The 21,843-nt window shown below is 46.0% G+C and overlaps 2 protein-coding genes across 14 annotated transcripts in view; one reads left to right on the forward strand and one right to left on the reverse strand.

Moving 5' to 3' along the window:
- Plekhb2 (pleckstrin homology domain containing B2) overlaps window positions 1–9,562 on the reverse strand; it is a 31,295-nt gene extending 21,733 nt beyond the window's left edge. The window contains exon 1 of one of the 2 annotated variants that reach the window (XM_034521305.2): window positions 9,429–9,562. The gene's annotated coding sequence lies outside the window, so the exon portion shown is untranslated. Of the gene's footprint in view, window positions 1–3,386; window positions 3,477–9,428 lie in introns of those variants that run through there. The other variant, XM_076915084.1, reaches the window with a different exon arrangement.
- An 8,833-nt stretch (window positions 9,563–18,395) lies between these two features.
- The window catches only part of Fam168b (family with sequence similarity 168 member B), a 29,536-nt gene continuing 26,088 nt past the window's right edge, over window positions 18,396–21,843 (forward strand). For 3 of the 12 annotated variants that reach the window (XM_076915089.1, XM_076915092.1, XM_076915090.1), the window contains exon 1: window positions 18,400–18,613. The gene's annotated coding sequence lies outside the window, so the exon portion shown is untranslated. Of the gene's footprint in view, window positions 18,614–21,843 lie in introns of all 12 variants that reach the window. The other 9 variants (XM_076915091.1, XM_076915094.1, XM_034521481.2 and 6 more) reach the window with 5 other exon arrangements.

Below are 21,843 nucleotides of genomic sequence, written 5' to 3' on the forward strand. Positions count from 1 at the left end.
CAGAATGAAAATACAAACTGAAGACCACTTTGGGCCAGTGAAGTTGCTTAACAGGTAAAGGCACCTGCCAGTACGCCGGACGATGTGAGTTTAATTCCTAGGACCCACATGCCGGAGAAAAACTGACTCCCACAAGTTATCCTCTGATCCCACATGAGCACTGTCCCTCCACAGTAATAATAGGAGTAACTCTAAAAGTAAAGATGTATGGGGTGGGGGGTGTCAAAAGACTAATGACAAATGAGGAAAACCATTACACACAGATGGCAGCAGTGATCACACACACACACAGCCATAAAACAAACGTGAATAAACTCACAGGATACTCAATTTGGGTCAAGAAGAGAGCTCAGTAGATAAAGGGGCCTGCAGAAAAGCCTGAAGTCAAGGGTATAATCCCTGAGACACAGAGGCTGGAAAGAGAAAACCTGACTCCGTCAAGTTGTCCTCTGACCTTGGCATGCATGTCAGGGCATGTGTGTGCACATACACAATCAATAATCAATCAATCAATCTATAAAGTAAAATGTAAATTAGATATAAAAATTAAAGAAGATAATCGGTTTCTTCTCAACTCAGAGGACAAAATTCAAATGCTGTGTTTTAGCCATTAGCCTGGCAAACTCCACTGCCTAGCCAGGGGGAAGTGTTGTAGCGTAGGAGGCCGGGCAGGAAAAAGAGATTCCCAAGACACTGAGTCCGTCTCTTTGGCTATCAGAATGTAAAACAAGACACCATGGGAAATTGAGATTTCCCCAGGAATCTCATTCTGGAAAGGAAAGGCTGAAGCCAGGTGTAGCCAGAGGGAGAACTATTCGGAAAGAGAAATCTTCATGGACCACCCTGCAGGAGAGACTGGGTCAGTGCTGGGTGAGACCACTCCTTGACCAGGACTGGAAAGCATATTTCTGGACCTCTACTTAAACTTAAACTTCATGTTGGGACCCAGAAGACAGACTGGTGGGAGTGGGGGCTGTTATTGGATCTCTTCATGTCTTTTTCTCAATGTAGACACACAATCACAAACTGAATCCCAAAAAACCAGCCTCCATCTTTTTTCCCAGAGACTGTGAACAGAGACACACCCACTGCTGCTGGCTGCCATCTTGTGATGGGGTGGGGGTGAGGGGCAGCCCAAAGGCAGCTGACCCTGAAGACAGCTGTGCTTACCAACTGGGCTAATCCTGAAACCCATCTGTGAGGTGGTTAATCCGGATGGTTGATCAGCTTGATGGGACCTAGAATCACCTGGCGTAAGACCTCTGGGTGTGTCTGAGAGAATCTGCAGATCAGATTAACTAAAGTGGAACAGCCCACCCTACATGTGGGCAGCGCCATCCCACAGGCCGGGGTCACAGAATGTGTAAGAAAGTGAACAGAACACCATCATTTATTTATCTGCTTCCTGATGACAAATGCAATGCTCACCCTTCCGGTCACGGTGAGCTGTATCGCCCAAACTGGAAGCCAGAATAAGCCCTTCCTCCCTTAAGCTGCTTCTCAGCAGGCATTTGGTCCACAGCAGCACGAAAAGAAGCTAATACATCACTCTAATCCAGGGCTTTCTCCTAAGCAAACTCAGAGGCTTGTATTTTAAACTACATGGAATGAGGTTCCCAGCCCTAACAGTTGGAAACATTCTCCCAATAGAGTGACCAACAGTTACAAAATGAAATCAGTAAGAGCACTGACTGTGTATCCATCCTCATCCTAGTCACTAAATGTGGGACAGTGGATCTTGCCAGAAAACTTGGTAAGGGAGAACTTGGTAAGGGAGAGCGAGTCTGAGTAAGCGGCTCCCTGCCCTCTGCCAGGTTCCTGGCCTCGAACACTTGCAACACTTCCCACATAAGGAAATGTGACCTGTGGTCACTTCAGCCTAAAACAGAGTTCTCCATGCTAATGAGGTACCTAGGTGGCCTGAGGGTTTAGCTAATAAGCTTCCCTTCTCAGACATTCCTCCCTGCAAAAGGTATTTAATCTCTGGTCCACCCTGAGGAGTTGATACGCATCCATTTTCCACAAGGAACAACCAATAAACAGCTTAGAACTAAGCACTGTCTCTTTCATCTACCACCGCCATGGGAGCATCAGGAAGGCTTTTGCCTACAGAGATGCATTTTAAGTCTCCCATAGGTCTCTCTGTGCTTCCACACAACCACAGCTACCGATGAACTAAGCCGGAGCTCCCAGCCCCTACCCCAAGTCTTGTTTCAATCCCCAACTTCATTCCCGACTTCTCTGTGGAATTTTCTAACAGCGACTAGATGCCTAAGTGTCAGGGAATACCAGCTTCACCACCCCCACCCTCATCTTAGACTGCATTTTCCCACCCCTGGAGCAGTGTCTCTGTGCTGGAAACCCAGCACTCTGTGGTAGCTGCGGCAGGGTGGTATTGGGATAAGTACAGTCAAGCTTCTTGCATTTCACCTCCCCAACAGCAGTGCCCAGCTGCAGGGTGGAACTTGGATCCACAACTAGAGACAAAGATTAATGTGTGTTTCATCTACCTTCTAGGTATATGTTCACACTAAAGAACCACTCACTGAGTAGAATCCAGATTCGAAAAGGAGTTAGACAGAAGCTTACACATCTAAAGACACAGGAATGTGTCTGATACATGCAATGCGTGAAAGGTGTTCCAGAAGAAGGAAACTGGGATCCCCAGTTGGGAAGAGGGCCCAGCAGGATTTCCCATATAGGCATGAGGACCAGAATTTGGATTCCTATCAACCATATAAATACCAGGATCTCTAGAGTAAGCTGACTAGTCAGACTAGTCAAACTGGCAAGCTCTGGTTCAGGGAAGAGACCCAGCCTCAATGTAGAAGGTGAAGAGACATCAAGAACGTACCCTATGTCACACACACACACACACACACATGCATGCACGCACGCACACATCTGCAGAAATGTATGCTCGCACACACATGCAACATACACACCACACACACATAAACAAGCAAAATTGAAAAATAAATAGGGGGAAAAAAAAGACTTTGCTGTCAAAGCTTCCTGAGCAGTAATCCTCCCGATGACTCAAGCAGCGTCTGGTCCAGGAATATCCTGTCAACCTTCAGTTGAATGCAGAAAATTCTCATGTATCCCTCAGTGCCCAGATGCATCTTTAATGCCAGTGTCCTCTCAAAGGACAGGGTGCTTCTTGTGAGTGAGCTGGCTATAGTTAAGAGGCCTATTAAAATACAAAGATGGCACCAGCCAGATGACATAGTGGGTAAAGACACTGACCGCCAAGCCTGAGGATCTGAGTTCAAGGCCCAGGACCTATATGATGGAAGGGAAGCACTAACTCTTACAAGTTGTCCTCTGACCTCCATACGCGCACACACACATACACACAGGTGCGTGCACACACAAACACTCACTTGAATGGGGCTGGAGAGATGGCTCAGCGGTTTAGAGCATATGCTCTCTTGCAGAGGACCTTTGCTGGACTCCCAGCACCAAAGTGGGTAGTGAGACGCAGGACTACAATCCCAGTGAAGGCTGAAGCAGGAGGATTCAAAGTGGAACCACTGAAGGCTGGACGGTGCTTGAGCATAGAAGTTTAGACGGTGGCACCACTAGAAAACGCATCTTAGTTTGCTTTCTGCTGCTGTGATAAAACACTGACCAAAAGCATCTTGGTGAGGAAGCAAGCAGCTTATTAGGCTTACACAGCCGGGGTCAGTCCATTGGAGGAAGCCAAGGCAGGAACCTAAGGCAAGAACTGAAGCAGAAGCCACATGGGAATGCTACTTACTGGCCTGCTTCTCTTGCTTGTGCTGCCTGCTTTCTTACATAACCCAAGAGCTCACATAGTGAGCTGGGCCCTCCATGACAATGATAGCAAGACAAGGACTTGCCTATGGGCCCACAGACTCGCCTACAGGCCTCTCTGATGAAAGCAGCGTGCTGATAGGAATGCATGTTGGATTTACTACTTACGATATTAGGTTTGCATGTTAAGACAAAAGGCTAAGCTAACAACCAAAAAGACCAGACTTCTGAGTGGAAGGGCTCAGGAGTCCTGGGGCTGAAAAAGCTAGGAGCAGGCTGGAAGGCAACTTGAACTTGAGTTTCTTAAAAAAAACAGCCCTGGGGATCTGGCCCTTGCATCCACAAGCTAAGGATTGTGCCAGAGCTTGTCAGGCAGGCTCTCACTTACACAGCGTCCACAGAAAGGTCAGAAGAAGCCCTGTCAATGGGAGCACCCCGTGGCACCTTACAGCTCTTCACCCAGGTCAGAGAGGGCAGTCAGCCCCAGGACATAATCCGGAGGCGGTGAAGCTGGGGTGTGAGGCCATGTGATTCAGAGTAGAATAAGGAAGTAAACTGCATTTTTGTCTTCTGGTCTCCGGGGCAGTGCCCCTGGTAATAGTCCACACAATCACTGTTTCCAGGGTTTTATCAGCAGCACCCTTTCCTGGCCTTTGGCTGCCAGGCCAAAGCAGCATGTGGCACAGACTAGGCCCTCCACCCCAGAGAAAACAGCCTAATGTACACACAGGGCAGTCCTTAGTAAACAATTACAGACTGCCTGGCTCCCCAACCACATCCTGAACTCCACTCCTGACCACAAAGCTTTGAGAACAATGGTCTCTGGAGAAATGGAATTTTTCCCGGGAGTCTCATGCTAGAAGGGAAAGGCTGAAGCCTGGTTCTGCCACAGGGGAGGCAAGTCCCTTATAAGAGAATCCACTCAGGTCTGGCTTGTCAGACCACCCTGCAGGACAGACTGGTGTTCAACCAATGATGAGTTAACAATGCAGACCTTGACCAGAACTGCTGAGCCATGCATGCTTCTAACCTTCTATTTAAATCTGCTGGAGAAATGGCTCAGCAGTTATGAGCAGAGAGCAGGTTCAACCCTCAGAACACAGGTGAGTGCTCACAACACATCCAGTCACAGGACACCCTCTTCAGCCTTCTGAAGGCACTGTGTGAATGCAGTGTACTAACAATTATGGACACAAAACACCCCTACATGTAAGACAAAGGTAAGTAAATATAAAAATAAATAAATCTAAATAAATCTCCCATCAGGCCCTAAAAGCCAGACGTGGGGGGAGGGGTACGTGGCCTTTCACCATCTCTGTCTAATTGGCCTATTGAGGACCTGTGGCTGAGTCTACCTTGTTAGTGCCACCATGGCCCAGGCTCCTGCCATAAAAGCACCAGCATCATTTCCAAATAACGCATGTTGAATCCCCAAAATGGAAAACAGAATGTTCAAAACATCCAGAGTTCTGGGTTAAAATAACCAAAACTGCAATAGGGCTGGGGTATAGCTCAGTGGCAGAGCATTTGCCTGGAACATGTATAGCCTGGGTTCATCCCCCAGAACCAAAGAAAAAGGGAAGGAGAGGGAAGCAGGAAAAGAAAGGGAGGAGAAAGAAGAGGGAGGGAGGGAGAGAAGGAGGGAGACAGGGAGGGAAGGAGGAGGGAGGAGGGAAAGAGGGAGGGAGAGAGGGAATGAGGAGAGAGGGAAGGAACGAGGCAGGAGGGAAGGAGAGAGGGAGGGAGAAGGGAATTAGGAAGGGAAGGAGAGAGGGAATGAGGAGGGAGGGAAGGAGGAGGGAGGGAAAAAGGGAGGGAAGAAAGGAAGGAAGACAGGGAAGGGGAAGAAGAGGAGGTGGAGGTAGTGATGGTATCTTTTTCTCAGAAAGAAAAGGGAGAGGCTGGAGACCTGGTTGAAGTACTTGCAGCCAAGCTTGAAGAGCTGAGTTCAACCCCTACTCCCAGGACCTAAAAATGGTGGAAGGAGAGAACCACTCCCTCCAGCTGCAATCTGGTTTATGTATACACCTGTGTGTCTGTGCACAGTCAATAAATAAAAAACATTTTAAATGATTAGATCTTAAAACCATTTCTTTCGGTTTTTCAAGACAGGGTTTCTTCATTTTAATTTCTGGGTAGGTGTGTCTGTATGCCACATGACTGCAGATGCCTGAGAAGGCCAGAAAAGGGCCGAAAATGCCCTGGAACTGGAGTTCGGATTTGAAAGCAAAGAAAATTATCAGAAAATAAAGTAGATGGATTTCATCTAGGTTGGACTCTTGGTTTTGGTATACGCCCTGTTTTTGTTTTGTTTCGACAACTTGACATAATCTTAGAGTAACAAGGGAAGAGGAACCTCCACTGAGAAAAAGCCTCCATCCATCTGCCCATAGGAAAGCCTGTAGGACATTTTCCTGATTAATAACTGATGTAGGAAGGCCCAGACCACGGTGGGTGTGGCTACCCCTGAGCCTGGGCTTCACAAGAAATATTGATTTAATTATGTCTTTCCTCCCTCAGCTTGTACTGTACAGTTTTGGGTTAGTTGCTGACACTAATCAAATAATTCTTTAATTTGTCTGGCATCCACTAATGCAGAAGAAAAGGCTGGGAGAAAAAAAAAAAGAAAGAAGTCACATATGAATGTAAGCTAAAAGCATGGTCGAGCTTTCAGGAGTCAAGGAGAACCCACCCCTTCACCCTATCTCTAGCTAGTGCCGCAAGAGCAGATTTCTGGGTAGCTACTCTGACAGGAGAAGGATGTTCTAAAAACAAAACAAAACAAAACACACAAAAAAAAAAACTGCTCAGATTTCACAAAAGGCTAAGACAGTTCATAAAATTGTCTCTCTCTCATATACAAACAAAACACTCAAAGTGTTTCTTCAGCTCTGATCCAGTTCTCTTGCCTCCTGGCTCCTGAGCCCTGAAGGCCTCAGGGAAACTTTGCTGGTTTTTCTTTACCCATGTCAACAGCATAAATGCTTACTGTTGCAAACAGCTTTACGATGGCAAGTTCCTTACAGTATGAAGCCATATGAAGCACTACCTACACTCAGCAGCAGCAGGCCACCACCGCCCCCGTATGACACAGTACCAACAGATATGACTCATTACTGACCACAGGGAATGAAAAAGGACAGGAGGGCAGATACGAGAATTATACTCTATCTACTCTGTATTTTAAGGACACAGGACACATTTGGAATCTGTGTCATAGAAAGGAATCTATAGACACACCCTATTCAAGGTTTGTGGTTCTGGGTTCACCCCCAGTCTAGGCGACACAGGGAGGCACACAGGACTCAGAATCCTTAAGAGTGTCCAAACCAAGCTAAACAGAGAACCTGGAATGCAGATGTGTGGGTGATACAGAGAGGTGACAGACACCATAGACTTCAGAGACTAAGAGGGGCAAGACTGTCTGGCATGGAAGGAGACCTCTGTTTCCCCTTCCCTGTAATGCCACTGGCTGCAGCTGACTTACTAGAGGTTTAACTCCCCTCCCTCTCAGATCACTGGCTCCTTGCATAAACTACAACTTAAAAGTTCAGGTTCTAGCTAGAGAGCTAGGAGATGGAAAGGGGTTGGGGCAGACAGACAGACATAATGAGAGAGAGAGAGAGACTGATTTCATAAATTCAGTCTTGATTATCAGAAGATTTACTTACCAAAAAAAAAAATGTGCTTACACCCTTAATTTACTGAACACCATAACCCAGTTTTGGCTCCTGCCCCAGGGAAGATAGGTGGACAATCTCTCACACAGAGAATAAATACCACATGCACCAGATAAACCCAGGCAAACATCTGCTGAGCTAAAGGGTCTCTTCCCAAGCCACCTGCCCAAATCATACCCTGCTGACCACCCAAAGTCAAAACTTCTGGGCCCAAGAAACACTCCAAGCATCCTAAGGAGCCAGAGGGAACAGTTAATCCCAGCTCCGTGGCTTTCTTCACTCCAGAAGGCAAGCCCACAGCACAGGCTGGTGGACACACAGCCATGTTTGGTCAACACTCCTTCAGCTAACACTCACTGCCCTAAGGAAGTAGGCAGTAAATCCCAGCTGCCACCCTGCCACTTCCTGTAAAGTGGGACAAGTCACTTCCTGCATGGGTCACTTCAACCTATCCTAGTCAAATGAAACATACATGGGGGGGGGGGGCAGTCGGAGGAATTAGTCAGTGTGTTCTGAATGAGCCACGTAGTCTCTCTAGAATCTGTGAGCTTCCCACCTTTCCAAAACACTGGAAACTACTCCACTTCTTTATGAAGTCTCTTTGTAAGCCACTCTGCACCTGAGAGTTGGACACAACAGTTTATCTTTACCCCAAATAAAAACCCCTGACCCCGGGAAGTCGCTATCTAACTATTGTTATTGCATAACAATAAAATGTAACAAAAAGGAGTTAGGGCTTGCACAATCAAACACGGAAAAATAAAGGCACTATAATACAGACCATGAAATAGCAGAGGAACAGGAGGGCCCACCATAGCAGGGCAACCCCAGGAAGAAGGAAGGGGGCGGGGGTCTTAGTAAGGCAGTAGCAGTCCCTTGTGAAGTCACAGAACTATCAGAAAGGCCAGACTGGCCCATCATCAGAAAAACCTCCACCACCTCACCCAACATGGGTGGAGAAGGGGAAGGAGGGTCAGGAGTAAGCGGCTCTATGGAAGATACCATTAGGACAGGGGACACTGGGAAAGAGATGCATAGGGCTGGGGAGGATACATCAAGAAGTGGGCCTTTGGGGAAACCGGAAAGGACCCTGAGGAAAGGGGCGGGGTTCAAGACAGGACTGGCCACTGGGTCAGAAGATAAGATTATGGTGGGGAACACTGAGGAATCCCTGCAAGGACCCAGGGCAAAGCGGAGGCTAGACAGGACCCTAAGGAAGACTAGGAAGGGCTGGGAAAATAGATCAGGAAGTGGGGAAGGGACAGAGACTTGGAGGGGGAATACAACCAGAATCTGGGACACTAGCAACAAGGGAGGAGTCAGGAGATGGAGGGGAATACAATACGGATGGGGACACTGGGGAAGGAGGGAACGCAGTAGCTCGGGGCGGGGGGGTGGGGCGGCACAATCAGGATGGGGGACATTGGGAAGGTGGGGGAAGCCGGAAAAGGAAGAGAACAGTCAGGATAGGGACACTGGGGAGGATGAAGAACCAGGAGCTGGGGGTAGGGGGTGGGGAGGATACAATTAAGATTGAGGACACTGGGGAGGCGGGGAGGAGGCAGAGCGAGGCAGGGGGGTAATTCAATGAGGATGGATACTGGGGGGAGAGGAAGGAGCTGGGGTGGGGGTACGATCAGAGCGTCAGACATTAGGGACGAGGGAGCGGTGTGGGTCAGAATGGAGGCACACTAGAAAAGGAAGGCAAGAGCGGGAGAGGACCATTAGGGAAGGGGGGAGGAACAGGGACGGGGGGGGTCACCGAGGAAGAGAGAGAGGACGAGGGGCTGAGGAAGTGAGCGCGGGCAGCAAGGTTGGAGTTCCCCAGAGCTAGCCTCGAAGAGGGGGTGTTGGCGAAGCGGGTTACCCCCGGAGGGGGCGTGAGCAGGGCGGGACAGGGTACTCGGACCGGGAGGTCCCAGGAAGGGGTCGCACGCGGGCTCAGGGAGGCACCGCGGGCACAGTCACCTGCGAATGTTCAAGCCGCCAGACAGGGATCAGGCTGAGAGTGCAAGGTCGCCGGCTTCTCCTGCTTCTCTGCTGGACGCGCGAGTCCAGGTCCTGCGTCACCGGCTCGCGCCCATGCGCATGCGCGCGAGGCAGTTGCCACCCGAGTGCAGGGCCGGAGCCAAGGAGTTGCTCTTAACCTGGGCTGTTATCTGCTCAAAGGTGGCTTTAAGTATCTTGATCTTGGCCTCTAAACAGGGAGCTTCGTAGAGAAATGCGTGACAGCGGGACTGGGGCAAGCCAAGGGCAAGCTGAGCCTGGGACATCTCGGAGCCAGAAATGAAGACCTGAATGCTTAAAAACAGGAAGATTGAGATGTCAAAAATAAAACAGCAAGCAAGGAGCAAAACTGGAAGTCTTAGTAATAACTCACATAGGAATGTTTGGCTTAGAATATAAAATATAACGATTAAAAAAATAAATGAGGAAGGAGCCGGGGGCGTTAGTACAGGACTATAATCTCAGAACTGAGGAGACTGAGTCAGGAGGATAACAAGTTTGAGGCCAGCCTGGGCTACATAGCCACTGTCTCAAAACTAGAAAACAGATAGCACGGTGGTACACAACTGTAATCTCAGCACTTGAGAGATGTGGTAAGAAGATATGAAGTAGGGCCAAGGTTATCGTTGGCTACTTAGTGAGCTCAAGGCCAGTCTAGGAATTCAAGAGATCCTGTTTCAAAGAAAAAAAAAAAAAAAAAAACCTACTTGAATTATAGTGCCTTGTGTATCTCACTGTTTTTTCTAGGTTCTTAGTGTCTCAAACAATGAATTGGACAAGACACAGAATAGAAGTCGTCAAAGTGTACATTTGTTTTTTTAAAAATGCATGGAATACACTCCCTAGAATGGGAACAGCCTGAGCAAGCATAAGACTCAAGACCCCCATGACCTTTTGGAGGGATTGTTTTATGAGTTTAAGTAGAGGAAAGAGTAGATGCCCTGGGTAGAAATTAGGTAGACCCTTTACCCTGATTGACGGATGGGTTGTTAAGTAGCATTGGCCCATCTTTGAGTTGGTGGGCCATACATCCTATAGTTGTGTGCATGTGCCCCCTCATGTTTATACCTGAAACAGTAAACAAATTTCCATTAATAGGTCACTTCAAAGAAAAAAAGTACCCTCATAATACATATACCCAGTGCTGGTTTTAGATGGACTTGTGTGTACCCTTCCCCCCACCATGAGCAAGCCTGGGAGACCTTGTTTACCACAACAAGGTCAAGTGACAGGATCTAGGTGGAGTTACCCACCTTGGCTGCCCAGAACACAGAAGCAGAACTGCCCCTGGGCTTGCCTTGAGACATCTCCGGCCGTGACCTGGAACTGTCTATGGATTATCCCACCCATCTGAAACCAGGAGGGGTTGTGGGTTGGGTCTTCCCCTTTAAATTGAGAGCTGAACATTAAAGCTTTGGGCCTTGATCAGAGAACTTTGTCTTGGCCTCATCTCTTCTCGCCCTCCTTCCCCCTTCAATTCCCAGCCCCCCTTTCAGGTGAACCCAGTTGACTTGTGTCCATGGGCGGCTACACTTGTGTATCTGCCTTATCTGCCCTTCTACCAGGTAATGCCTAATCTCAAATAACCTACAGGAGAGATGGGTGTTGCCTCATGGTAAGGAGACCCAAGGGTCTGCCTGTGTGGGACTATGTATACATAATACAAGTTCCTACCGAGGCCAGAGATGCCCTTAAGAGCAGCCAGTACTCTTAATTGCTAGATAGCTCTCCAGCTCCCAAAATTTTCTTTAATGAATATATACAAAGGTCATACATACATACCATACATACCTTAAATAATAGGAAAAAGTTGTTGCAGTTGAATATAGTTTGAGTTAAATATGTTTTCTAGGAACTAGTGAAGATGCTTAAGTATCTGCTAGTAGGTTTTCTGGCTTAGTGAAATTGGCTTTGTGTCCTAACTCCCTGTCAAGAAAGAAGAAGATCCACTATACATGAGTAAAAACGTTCTCAGAAGGCCCTCTGTGTATGTGAGCACCTGTCCTCAGAAGGCCCACTGTGTGTGAGTGAGCACACATCCTCAGAAGGCCCACTGTGTGTGAGTGAGCATCTACTCTAGCCCACATGTGTCTGTGTTGAAAGTATAGTTCCTGGTCTAAACCCAACAGGACGCACTGAGGGGCCACTCCAGGGTGTCATACTTACTCACCTGTCTCTGTGGCCTTCAGTTCAGTCAAATTACTTTGTGACTAGTCCCACTTTCTTGTTTACCTCAATTATTAGTTTGAAAAAGAAGTGGAGTGGGTCATGGTGGTGAGCACCTGTAGTCTCAGTACCTAGAAGGTGGAGGTAAGAAGAGCGAGAGTCTAGGGCCAGCCTGGACTACAGGAAGGGACGAGAGATAGACCCCTGCACTCAACTCAACATGCTAAACCAAACCAGAATTTCACTTCCTCAAAAACTTTGCCACCTGGGCCTGTGAGATGGCTCAATGGATAAAGTGCTTGGTGAGTACACCTGAAGGCCGCAGTTGGGATCCCTGAGCCATGTCAAGGTCAAGAAGAGAAAGAACGCCACAGAGTTGTCCTCTTGTGTGCCCCTTCACATCGTAAATGCACACATAGTAATAATAATAATCAATAATTAATAATAATATACCTTTGCCTCTAGCTAGATGGTTGATAGAAAAGCATATTTTTCTATTAGGTCTTTCTAAAACAAATAAACTGAGTAGGGAAACATTGAAACTCTTTTTAAAAAGTGAGCAATGAATTCATAAGTCATCAACAGAAGAGAAAGGGTACATGCAGGTACATCCTACAAATAAATATAACCTAAAAATACAATTACATTAAAATGAGTGGAATATAGATGTTCGGTTATAAAAGCATCAAAGACAATTAGGAAGAACTCAGTGTGTAGGACGTCAGATAAACCAATGGCGAGAAATGGATGCTTATACATCAATAAGTTGGTCCAACTCTCCTGGAGAAAATTTTGATAGTATGGGGAAATCTTTAAATTAGTTCATCTAGCTGGGTGGTGGTGGTGCACGCCTTTAATCCCAGCACTCGGGAGGCAGAGGCAGGCGGATTTCTGAGTTCGAGGCCAGCCTGGTCTACAGGGTGAGTTCCAGGACAGCCAGGGCTACACAGAGAAACCCTGTCTCATAAAACCAAAAAAAAAAAAAAAAAAAAAAAAATTAGTTTATCTCAACCAAGCATAGTGACCCACATTGGTACTCCTGCTTCAGAAGGTGGAGGCAGGAAGATCAGGAGTTCAAAACCAGCCCGGGCTCCATCAGACCCATACAAAGAAACAAACCTACAACTCCATCTCTTTAATCCAATTATCTGGGCTGAAGATGATAGCTCAGAGATTGAGTGGGTACTGGTCTTCTTGGGGAGCTGAGTTCAGTTCCCGGTGCCCAGTTCATAACTTCCTTATACTCCAGGAGATTTGACATCCTCTTCTAGATTCTGAGGGTGCCCGCACTGATATAAGCATGAACCTCCCCACTCCCCCCCCCACACACACATACGCATGCACAAATAATTAAAACTAGAAAAACTAGTGATTTGATTTTGAGATAACTATCCTCAGTACATGAAGACTCCGTTCAAAAATTGTTTGCAAGGATGTTTATTGTGTGCAGTAATAAATGGAAACCAAAAAAGCCATAGATATAATATAAACTTAACTGATTAGCAAGATTGTTAAAGTCCATAGCAAGCATGACACATACATGAAGCTATCAGAGCCTATAGCTTATTGAGGGTAGTGTAGCTACCCCCAAAGTACAGACACTTTGAAGAGCTTTTGCACTTCATTATAAGGACTGTGGGGGGAAGGGGGCATGCGTACTACAACACACATTTAGATGTCAGAGGACAAGGTTCAGAGGTCAATTATCATCTTACACTGTAGGTTCTGAGGATTGACTAAAGTTTTTATGCTTGTTCAGTGAGTCCTTTCAACAGCTGGGCTGTCTTATCAGCTCTAGACTATGGTTTTTAACAATGGCTGTGCCTGGGAAATGGCTCCCTAAGTTCCTGGAGATTTCCTGTCAAGCTCTTAGATCCATGAGCTCATTTGCACTAGGGGCATCATTTCTCCTAGTGATGGGTACATTGGTGCCTTGCTTCGGGGCTATAATCAGCAAGTTGTTATGGACGTTTCTATACAAGTCTCTGCATGATTCTATTCTCCGAGGTACAATTTGTAGGACTGCACATTTAGTTTTGTAAGAGGCAGCCAGACCCTTTTCTGAAGGGATTATGATACTTTTTGTGTTTCCAGGGGGAAACAATGAAATTTTAATTTTTCTGTAAAAAAAGCCTTCCTGAATATTATGTTTCTCCTGATTCCCCCAACCTGCTCAGGCCCCACTCCATCCCAGCCTCACCACGGGCAGTTGGTGCTATTTGTTTTTAAATGCTTTTTTAAATTACGTAGTATGTTTTTTTTTAATTATATGTATTTCTCCCCTTTTTACACTATGTCCTTCAGCACAGTCCTATCTCCCCGTGTTGATAGGTGGAAAGGCTCCTTGTTTCTTTTCTTTGCTTTCTTTTGTGTTTCAGTTAGAATTTTTACTATGTAGATGAACTAGGGTACATTGAACCATCCCATAGTAAATGGATGCTAGGGTTGTTTGTGCTGGCTGGATGAGATTGTCAGTGAAGGAATTCACTGAGACAGAAGGAATTCACTGAGAATTCACTGGCAGAACTGGGGAGTACATAAGACTCATGGAGGATGCTGTGCCCCTGATGGCATTCTATAGGACTGCTTTGATGAGGAAGCAGGGTTCTGTGCAGGCAGTCAGGTAGTGTCTCTATGTCATGGTGCTCCGACTGTTAGATCTTATCAGGTAGAAAACCTGTGTTCAGAATCTCTCTCAGTGTGGGTAGAAATGGAAATGTCCCTCGGGCTCAGGTATTTCAACACTCAATTCCTTGGTGACACTAAGTGGGTCACGAAGGGTTATGGAATATTTAGGAGAGTCAGCCTGGTTGGAGAAACTCGGTCACTGGGGGCTGGCTCTGAGTGTTTACAGCCTGACCCCACTTTCAGCTCACCCTCTCTTCGTGTTTCCAGTTGGAGGTGTGATCTCTCAGCTTCTTGCTCAGGCCACCAGATGCCATACCCTGCCACGAGTTCCCACATTACAGACTCTAGCTTTCTGGAACTGTAAGCCCAAGTAAGTTCTTCCACAAGCTGCTTATAGTTGTGTTTTATCACAGGAACAAAAAGTCATGGATAATTTACTTTACTTTACTTTACTTTACTTTTCTACTGCTGTGAGAAAACACAGCACCAAAGCCAGGTGTACTGGTGCATGCCTTTCGACACTTGGGAAGCAGACACAGGCAGATTTCTGTTAGTCCGAGGCCAACCTGGTGTACAGAAGGAGTTCCAGGCTAGACAGGGCTACATAGTACAACCCTGCCTCAAACCATCAACAAAACAAACAAATAAACAAATTCTAACTAAAGCAATTTCAGGGAGAATGGGTTGGCATGGTTCACAGTTCCAGGCGATAGCCCATCATGGCAGGGCTATCACAGCACAAGAACTTGAAGGAATTTGGTCACATTGTACCCACAATTAGGAATCAAAGATGGAAGGATGTATGCTGATGTTAAGTTCCCTTTATTCATTTTATACAGTACAGGGGTTCTGACCTAAGGCATGACCCCATCCACAGTTAAAATGGGTTTACCCATCAATTAACACGCTCAAGATAATTTCCTCCAGAGGCATACCAAGGGGCCCATTTCCTTAGGGACTCTAGAATCTGTCAGGTTGACAATTCACACTAACTATCACAGAGTAATATCTAGATGGCTAGAGGTGCAGGTCATCATTTGTTGAAGGAATACATTTTACAGTGTGATTTATTGTTTCCTTAGGATTGACTTTGTAAAGACCTCATGGGTTATAAGGGGTCAAACGACCCTGTTGCCTAAAGTGTAGATTCTTCTACAGTAGTGTCATGATGCCCTAAGACAGATTAGAATGTGTTAAGGAGAACTCTTCCACACCATACTTGGAATGAGCAGCAGCCTTGCTCAAACCATATCCTGTCCTGGGGTGATAACAGCTCCATCCTTGGGCTAGAAAAGTTCAGCACAGCCGTCTGTCCCAGATCCCAGAATAGCATCTGGAGGGAGCTTCCTGTATTATACCGTTAGAAAGAAAGCTCTCTGAAATATGTACTTGTTTCATTTTATAAGTGTGTGATTGCTGTCCTTAGCTGTCAACTTGACTACATCTGAAATTAACTAAAACCCAACAATGGAGGGCATTTTTGCTTAATTTGAAGTAGGAAGATCAATTGGTCTTTACGATGGGTCTTAAGGCAGGAAGACACTCCTATAATCTGGGCCACGTCTTCTTCTGGAAGCCTATATAAGGACATGGAAGAAGGAAGCTTTTGTTCTTCGCCTGCTCATTCTTGCCTTGCTAGCAAGTCTACTCTTTGACTGGCATTAGAGCCTACTTCTTCAGAACTCCAGTCTGTACTGAAGACCAGCTGAGACATCCAGCCTCCTGGACTGAACACTACTAAATTCTCGGGCCTTCAGTTCATAGGCAACCATTGCTGGATTAGTTGGACCTCATTCTGTAAGTCATTCTAATAAATCCCCTTTTTACAAATATAGAGATTCATTCTAAAAAATCTGTTACCAGAGAGAACCCTGGCTAGTAGAAAGTTGTCTATATGGATAAGCCTTTAGGAGTTGTTGGGCTAAAAGTTTTGTGTCTTTGTGTGCATTGATTCTGATACACATCTCAGATGGTCCTCTCACCAACTGAACCATTGGGTGTCCAATTCCTGAGGCCTCACCAATAGAGGATATTGCCTTTTTAAAAAATGCTCCCCAGTCAATGGTAAAAATGTGACCTTAATGTTTGTTTGCTTGAGGTTTTGTTTTGTTGCTTTTCTTTTTGAAACAGAATCTTGTTGGCCTCAAACTTAGAACTCACCATATGGAGGCCAGACAGCTTCAAGCTTGAGACGCTCCTTGTATCTCTGCCTCCAAAGTTCTGTGTCTTAGACTTTGTTCACATTATTGAGACCTATTTGTATGTTCTTAGCCATAAACTCTACTCATGTCTCTACTGATTATTGGAACTGGTTCTTATTGGACTCTGGCAGGTCTCAGGATATTAAAGAGATTAATCCTTTGTGGTGTTTCATTCTCAATCAAGTGCCTTTTAGTTTTGCTTAAGGTGATTAGGTGATTTCTCCAAAACATTTATAAAACATTTAATGGAGTCTGTTCTCTTTCACTAGTGGGCTCTGGGGATCCCCAGGCTTCAATGTAAAGCTTTTTTTTTTTTTTTTTTTTTTTTTTTCTGCTAATCCACTTCCCCGCCCATCCAGCCAATGTTTCTCCTAGGCATTGTTTATGGTTTTTGAGACATTCTTTACTCCATATTTAAAAAGAAATTTCCCCCATGTTCACTTGTTTTTTGTTTTCATGGCTAAAGATGTATGCCTTTTTTAAAAAAATTAGAATCTATTCTGGTACATGAATTATAGATACAATTTATACTTTTTATGCTGGTTAAATTTTGTCCCCCATACCATTTACTTAATGGTCCTTTTTTATCCTTAGCTAGCCAGCTATGTTTGCTGTGGAAAAATTGGTGGCACATCTTTAATCCCAGTACTTGAGAGGCAGAGGCAGGCAGAGCTCTGAGCCTGTGTCAGAGCCTACATAGCTTCAGCTGTCAGGTTAGCAGCCAAGACATCAACATGTTGATTTTTTTTGAACCTTTAAAATCCAAATAATAACACCTAGTGATATGAAGTACTTTATTAAATATCAACTTCTACCAAGTGTTTTAGTGTACTTCTGGATTTTCCATTACATTCTGTTGGTTCATTATCTGTGCACTAGTCGGCTTATTGGCTGACTAGTGCATGGTTTCATATCTGGTAGGATATGAAAATAATAGCCCCTTTTTTACTATTTTCTATTCCCAAACATTTCCTGGCATGTATACTTTGTGTGTTGACTTTTCTACTCTGTGAAGCCAGTGTGGTTTGGGGTTTGCTCTAAGTGCTTGGTATTTCCTAGCTCTGCGACAGATGCAAGCTTATCAGAGTAAAAATCTTGTGGTGGCCTTGGAGCTGAAAGATCAAAAAGAAAAGGGGGTGGAGAGACGACTCAGTGATTTTTTTTTTCTTCCCTAGACAGAGTTTTTCTGCATAGCCTTGGCTGTCCTGATATCGATCCTTAGACCAAGGGGGCCTCTAACTTAGAGACCCCCCTGCCTCTGCCTCTACAATGTTGGGATTAAAGGCTGTGTTTGCTGCTTACTCTTATAGAGCACCGGAGTTCAATCCACATGATGGTTCGTAAACATCTGTAACTCCCTCTTCTGACCTCTGCAGGAGTTAAGCAGGTACATGGCAGTGCACAAATATACATGCACTCACACACAAAATGAATACATCTTTTAAAGAGGGGGGTGGGGAGTCCCAGAGATGGCTCAGAGAAGTTTCCAGCACCATCCCACGTAGTAACAGGCCAGCACTCTTGTGAGCAAACCCCCACACAGCTACCCACTTACACGCATATTAAAATTAAAATCTTAGGACTGTGCACGGCAGCTGTCGCTTCAAGGCCAGTACTCCGGAGGCAGAGGCAGGCAGTACTCTAGATCTGTAAATTCAAGGCCATCCTAGTCCAAAACGAAACAACAACACGGGAAACGCTTTAAAAAAAAAAAAAAAAAAAAGACCGGGAAAAGGAATTATTGAACATAATGCGAACCAGACTACATTTCCTTCCGAGGTTACTACGGGCCATAGCTACGTTCTACTACGCTGTTTCCAACCGAGTTTTAGCCGGAGCTTGAGCAGAGGCTCGCAGCCTAAGCGCGCGTCCCAGCATCCGGGCATCTGGCGAAAGCCTCTGGGGGCGCGCGCGCAGCTGCGTCACGTGCCCGGCGCGCCCCCGGCTGGCGCGCGGCGGGCGGAAGTGAGGTTGTGAGCTGCGGTGTCTGCGCAGCATCGGCGGTAGTGGGGGCCGCGGCCAGGCGGGCGGGAGGCAGCTCGGGCCTAGCGGTGGGCCGCAGCCGAACGTCGTCTGGGCACTGTCCGTCGCCGAGCCACACGCCGTGCCGGCTCGGGCCGGCGCGCGCCGGTCCCGGAGGCGCAGGCCACCGTGAGTACTGGAAGCATGGGGGCGGCGGCTCGGGGCAGGCGCGGGCCGGAAGTGCGGCGCTTTGTGCTGCGCCTGGTCGGGCCGCGCGGGGAGCAGGGGCGCCGCTTTGTCCGCGGCGGGCCGGGGGGGCGGGGCGGGAAGGTCGCGGGCCGCCGGGGACACCGGCCACCGCAGACCGGGCGATCTCTTTTTTTCCCAGGAAAACGTAGGCTTCGGAAGCTACCTTAGCAAGGGAAGGACGTTCCGGGGCATGGCCCAGGTTCATCTGAAAAAAAAAAAAAAAAAAAAGAGAGAAGGACGTCCTGCTAGCGCGTCTGCGGCTGGGTGTTCTCTCGTGGTATCTCTCTCTTGCATTGTCTGAGCTGATTGTTTTAGTTACTCACGTAAACATCTTGGAGTGCTCTGCCTGCAAGGAGGTTTGCTAGTGAAAAGGTTCACACGCTTGCATATACACCTTAAAAATTAAAGAAAAAAAAAAAAAAACAAAAGAAAGGAAAAAGAAAAGGTCTGGGTAGTTCCTACGCCTTAAACTCTCCACTTCGCCTTGTGTAAAATGAGATTACTTTTTCTGGTATGACAAGGTTTTAAATTAGAGTAGTTCTGGTGCAAGCAGTCAGACAGACGGCCTTTGAAACTTCGGTAGGTCAACGGCTAATGACTGGTTTTGGCTTTGACAGCCAAGATTTGAGAAATCTAGGCCACCTTTCCTAATGCCGAAGCTACTGTGGTGCAAGTCGTTGAAGGTCTTGCTTTCTTTTGCCTTTGTATAAAGCAGGCGCATTTTTGATAGTGTCTGTACTTTACTTGTACAGCATTTTTGGAATGTTTTTGACATGCAAGAAAACCTTTAAGGGTGTTAAAATTAATTGTGACCAGAACCAAGTGAAAGTTAAGGTCTAGTAGATGGATGCTTCAGGATTTTCAGTTGCTTGCCTCTGCATTCACCTAGGAGGTGATTGAGAAGCAGTTGATAGAATTGCCCTCCTCCTGACCTCCTTCCCCTAAAGGTGGAAGTGACTGGTTGTATAAAAGGCCAGTGTCTGGAACCCAGAAGGGAGGAGGAAACCGTTGTTACTGTCTTTTTACCAGTCTCAGATTGATTTGTGCTAGCTTCACACCTGCCTTTCAGACCATTTTAATGTTAGAGTTGAGAAGAAAAAAAGTGCATTTAAAAAATAATTTTCGAAGGTCCTATGGTTTAAGGGAGTTGTCTACCTAACTTGTCTTATAGATGGTTAATTTTTATGGACCAGTTCAGGACAGTTTCAAAGCATGAACGTATCAGTGTATCAGTAGTGATACCTGCTTCTGTCTACCTGCTTCTGTCTGTGTTCTGTAGTTTTGTTTGTTTGCTTGAGATCTGACTGTTCTCTAAAGAAATATGTGAAGTCCTGGAAGGTTGCAAACAGTAGTGAATGCTGAGTTTGGACTGGAGAGTTTTCTTGCAAGATATACTCTCCTTGCTATCAGACATAACTAAGACTTTCCAATACTGACATTTTTTAAATCAATCTGTAACGTATTTAAGCATCCATCTCTGGTATACAGACAGTTAAAGCACCCTGAAATTAGTGTTGTTGATATGAAACATTAAACTATAAAATGTTGCAATTATCATTTCATCTGAACACTAGTGTTTATGTTTTAAAACTCAAACTATGGGCTGGAGCAATGACTTAGCAATTGAGAGTGCTTCCTGGTCATGCAGAGGACTCCACTTCTTTTCCCAGCACCTGTTTTAGGTAGCTCACATCTGCCTGTAACTCCGGGTCCAAAGGATCTGACACACTCTTTAACCTTCATGCACACACACACACACACAAGGCACAAACATAAATAATAAAAATCTATCTTGAAATTATGTAGATTTATTTTGTAGTTATGTCTTTTCCATCCTGGATCAGAGGGCTGAGCCTGGGGCCTTAAGTCCTCTACACTGAGCTCTAAATCCCTAACCTTATTTCTGAAAACGAAAATCTCAAAAAAGAAAAAAAAAAAACCCTCTCATTTTAACAACGTGCTTGTGTGTAACAACTGTTAGTGTTGAGGAATTCTGCAGTCTTTTTACAGGTACCATTGGGACGGTTTGTTCTGATTCAGGCATCAAACCACCCATAGCATTCCCACGGTTGAGGCAGTTCAGATGAGAATCCTCGGAACTCTGAGCCTGCATTCGGTGTGGGTGCTTTGTCCACCCTAGCTCAGGGTAAGGATGGTAGCTGTGTGTGCAGCGGCACTGGGGAGCCAGGTGGACTGCTGCTCCAAGTGCTTTTTGCTTTCTCGTTGTACAGGCATAGAAGTACAAAGCCACACTGGGTGCAGCCATGCTCCCCATATAGTGAAGTAAAGTTTACTAGCAGTTTGCAGTGTTTGCCTTTTTTAAGGAAATGCTTTAAATTATAGGTATCATTCATATTGTACATCCTTTTGTATTCTAGAAATTTGCATATTAGCATATTATCTTAGTTAGGGTTTTACTGCTGTGAACAGACACCAGGATCAAGGCAATTCTTTTTTTTTTTTTTTTTTTTTTTTTGGTTTTTCGAGACAGAGTTTCTCTGTGTAGAACTGGCTGTCCTGGAACTCACTCTGTAGACCAGGCTGGCCTCGAACTCAGAAATCCACCTGCCTCTGCCTCCCAAGTGCTGGGATTAAAGGCGTGTGCCACCACCGCCCGGCTCAAGGCAAGTCTTATAAGGACAACATTTAATTGGGGCTGGCTTACAGGTTCAGTCTATTATCTTCAAGGTGGGAGCAGGGCAGCATCCAGGCAGGCATGGTGTAGGAGGAGCTGAGAGTTCTAAATCTTTATCTGAAGGCTGCTAGTGGAAGACTGACTTCCAGGCAACTTGGGTGAGGGCCTTAAGCCCACGCCCACAGTGGCACACCTACTCGAACAAGGTACACCTCCTAATAGTGCCACTCTCTGAGCCAAGCATATACAAACCATCACACATATAAACACAATACTCCTTGACTTTCCTGTTACTAGACATTAGGTGCTGGTTCCATTTGGCACAGTGTGTCTTGGCTGGTACCTCGTAACAGACTCCTGCCCTGTGAGGGTACAGATAATGTCAGGGGTTAGTTTGATGCAGTGATAGGTATATGTTTTACATCTGCTAATTGGGTGTGCTTTGATCATTCTGAGTTAGACTTTAAATGGCGTAAGTTAAATTTTGTTATTGGGCTCACAGTCTTTGAAGGGAACCTCAGCATTGAATAAATAA

The sequence above is a fragment of the Arvicanthis niloticus genome, chromosome 17 (assembly GCF_011762505.2).
Source record: "Arvicanthis niloticus isolate mArvNil1 chromosome 17, mArvNil1.pat.X, whole genome shotgun sequence".
Classification (NCBI taxonomy): domain Eukaryota; kingdom Metazoa; phylum Chordata; class Mammalia; order Rodentia; family Muridae; genus Arvicanthis; species Arvicanthis niloticus.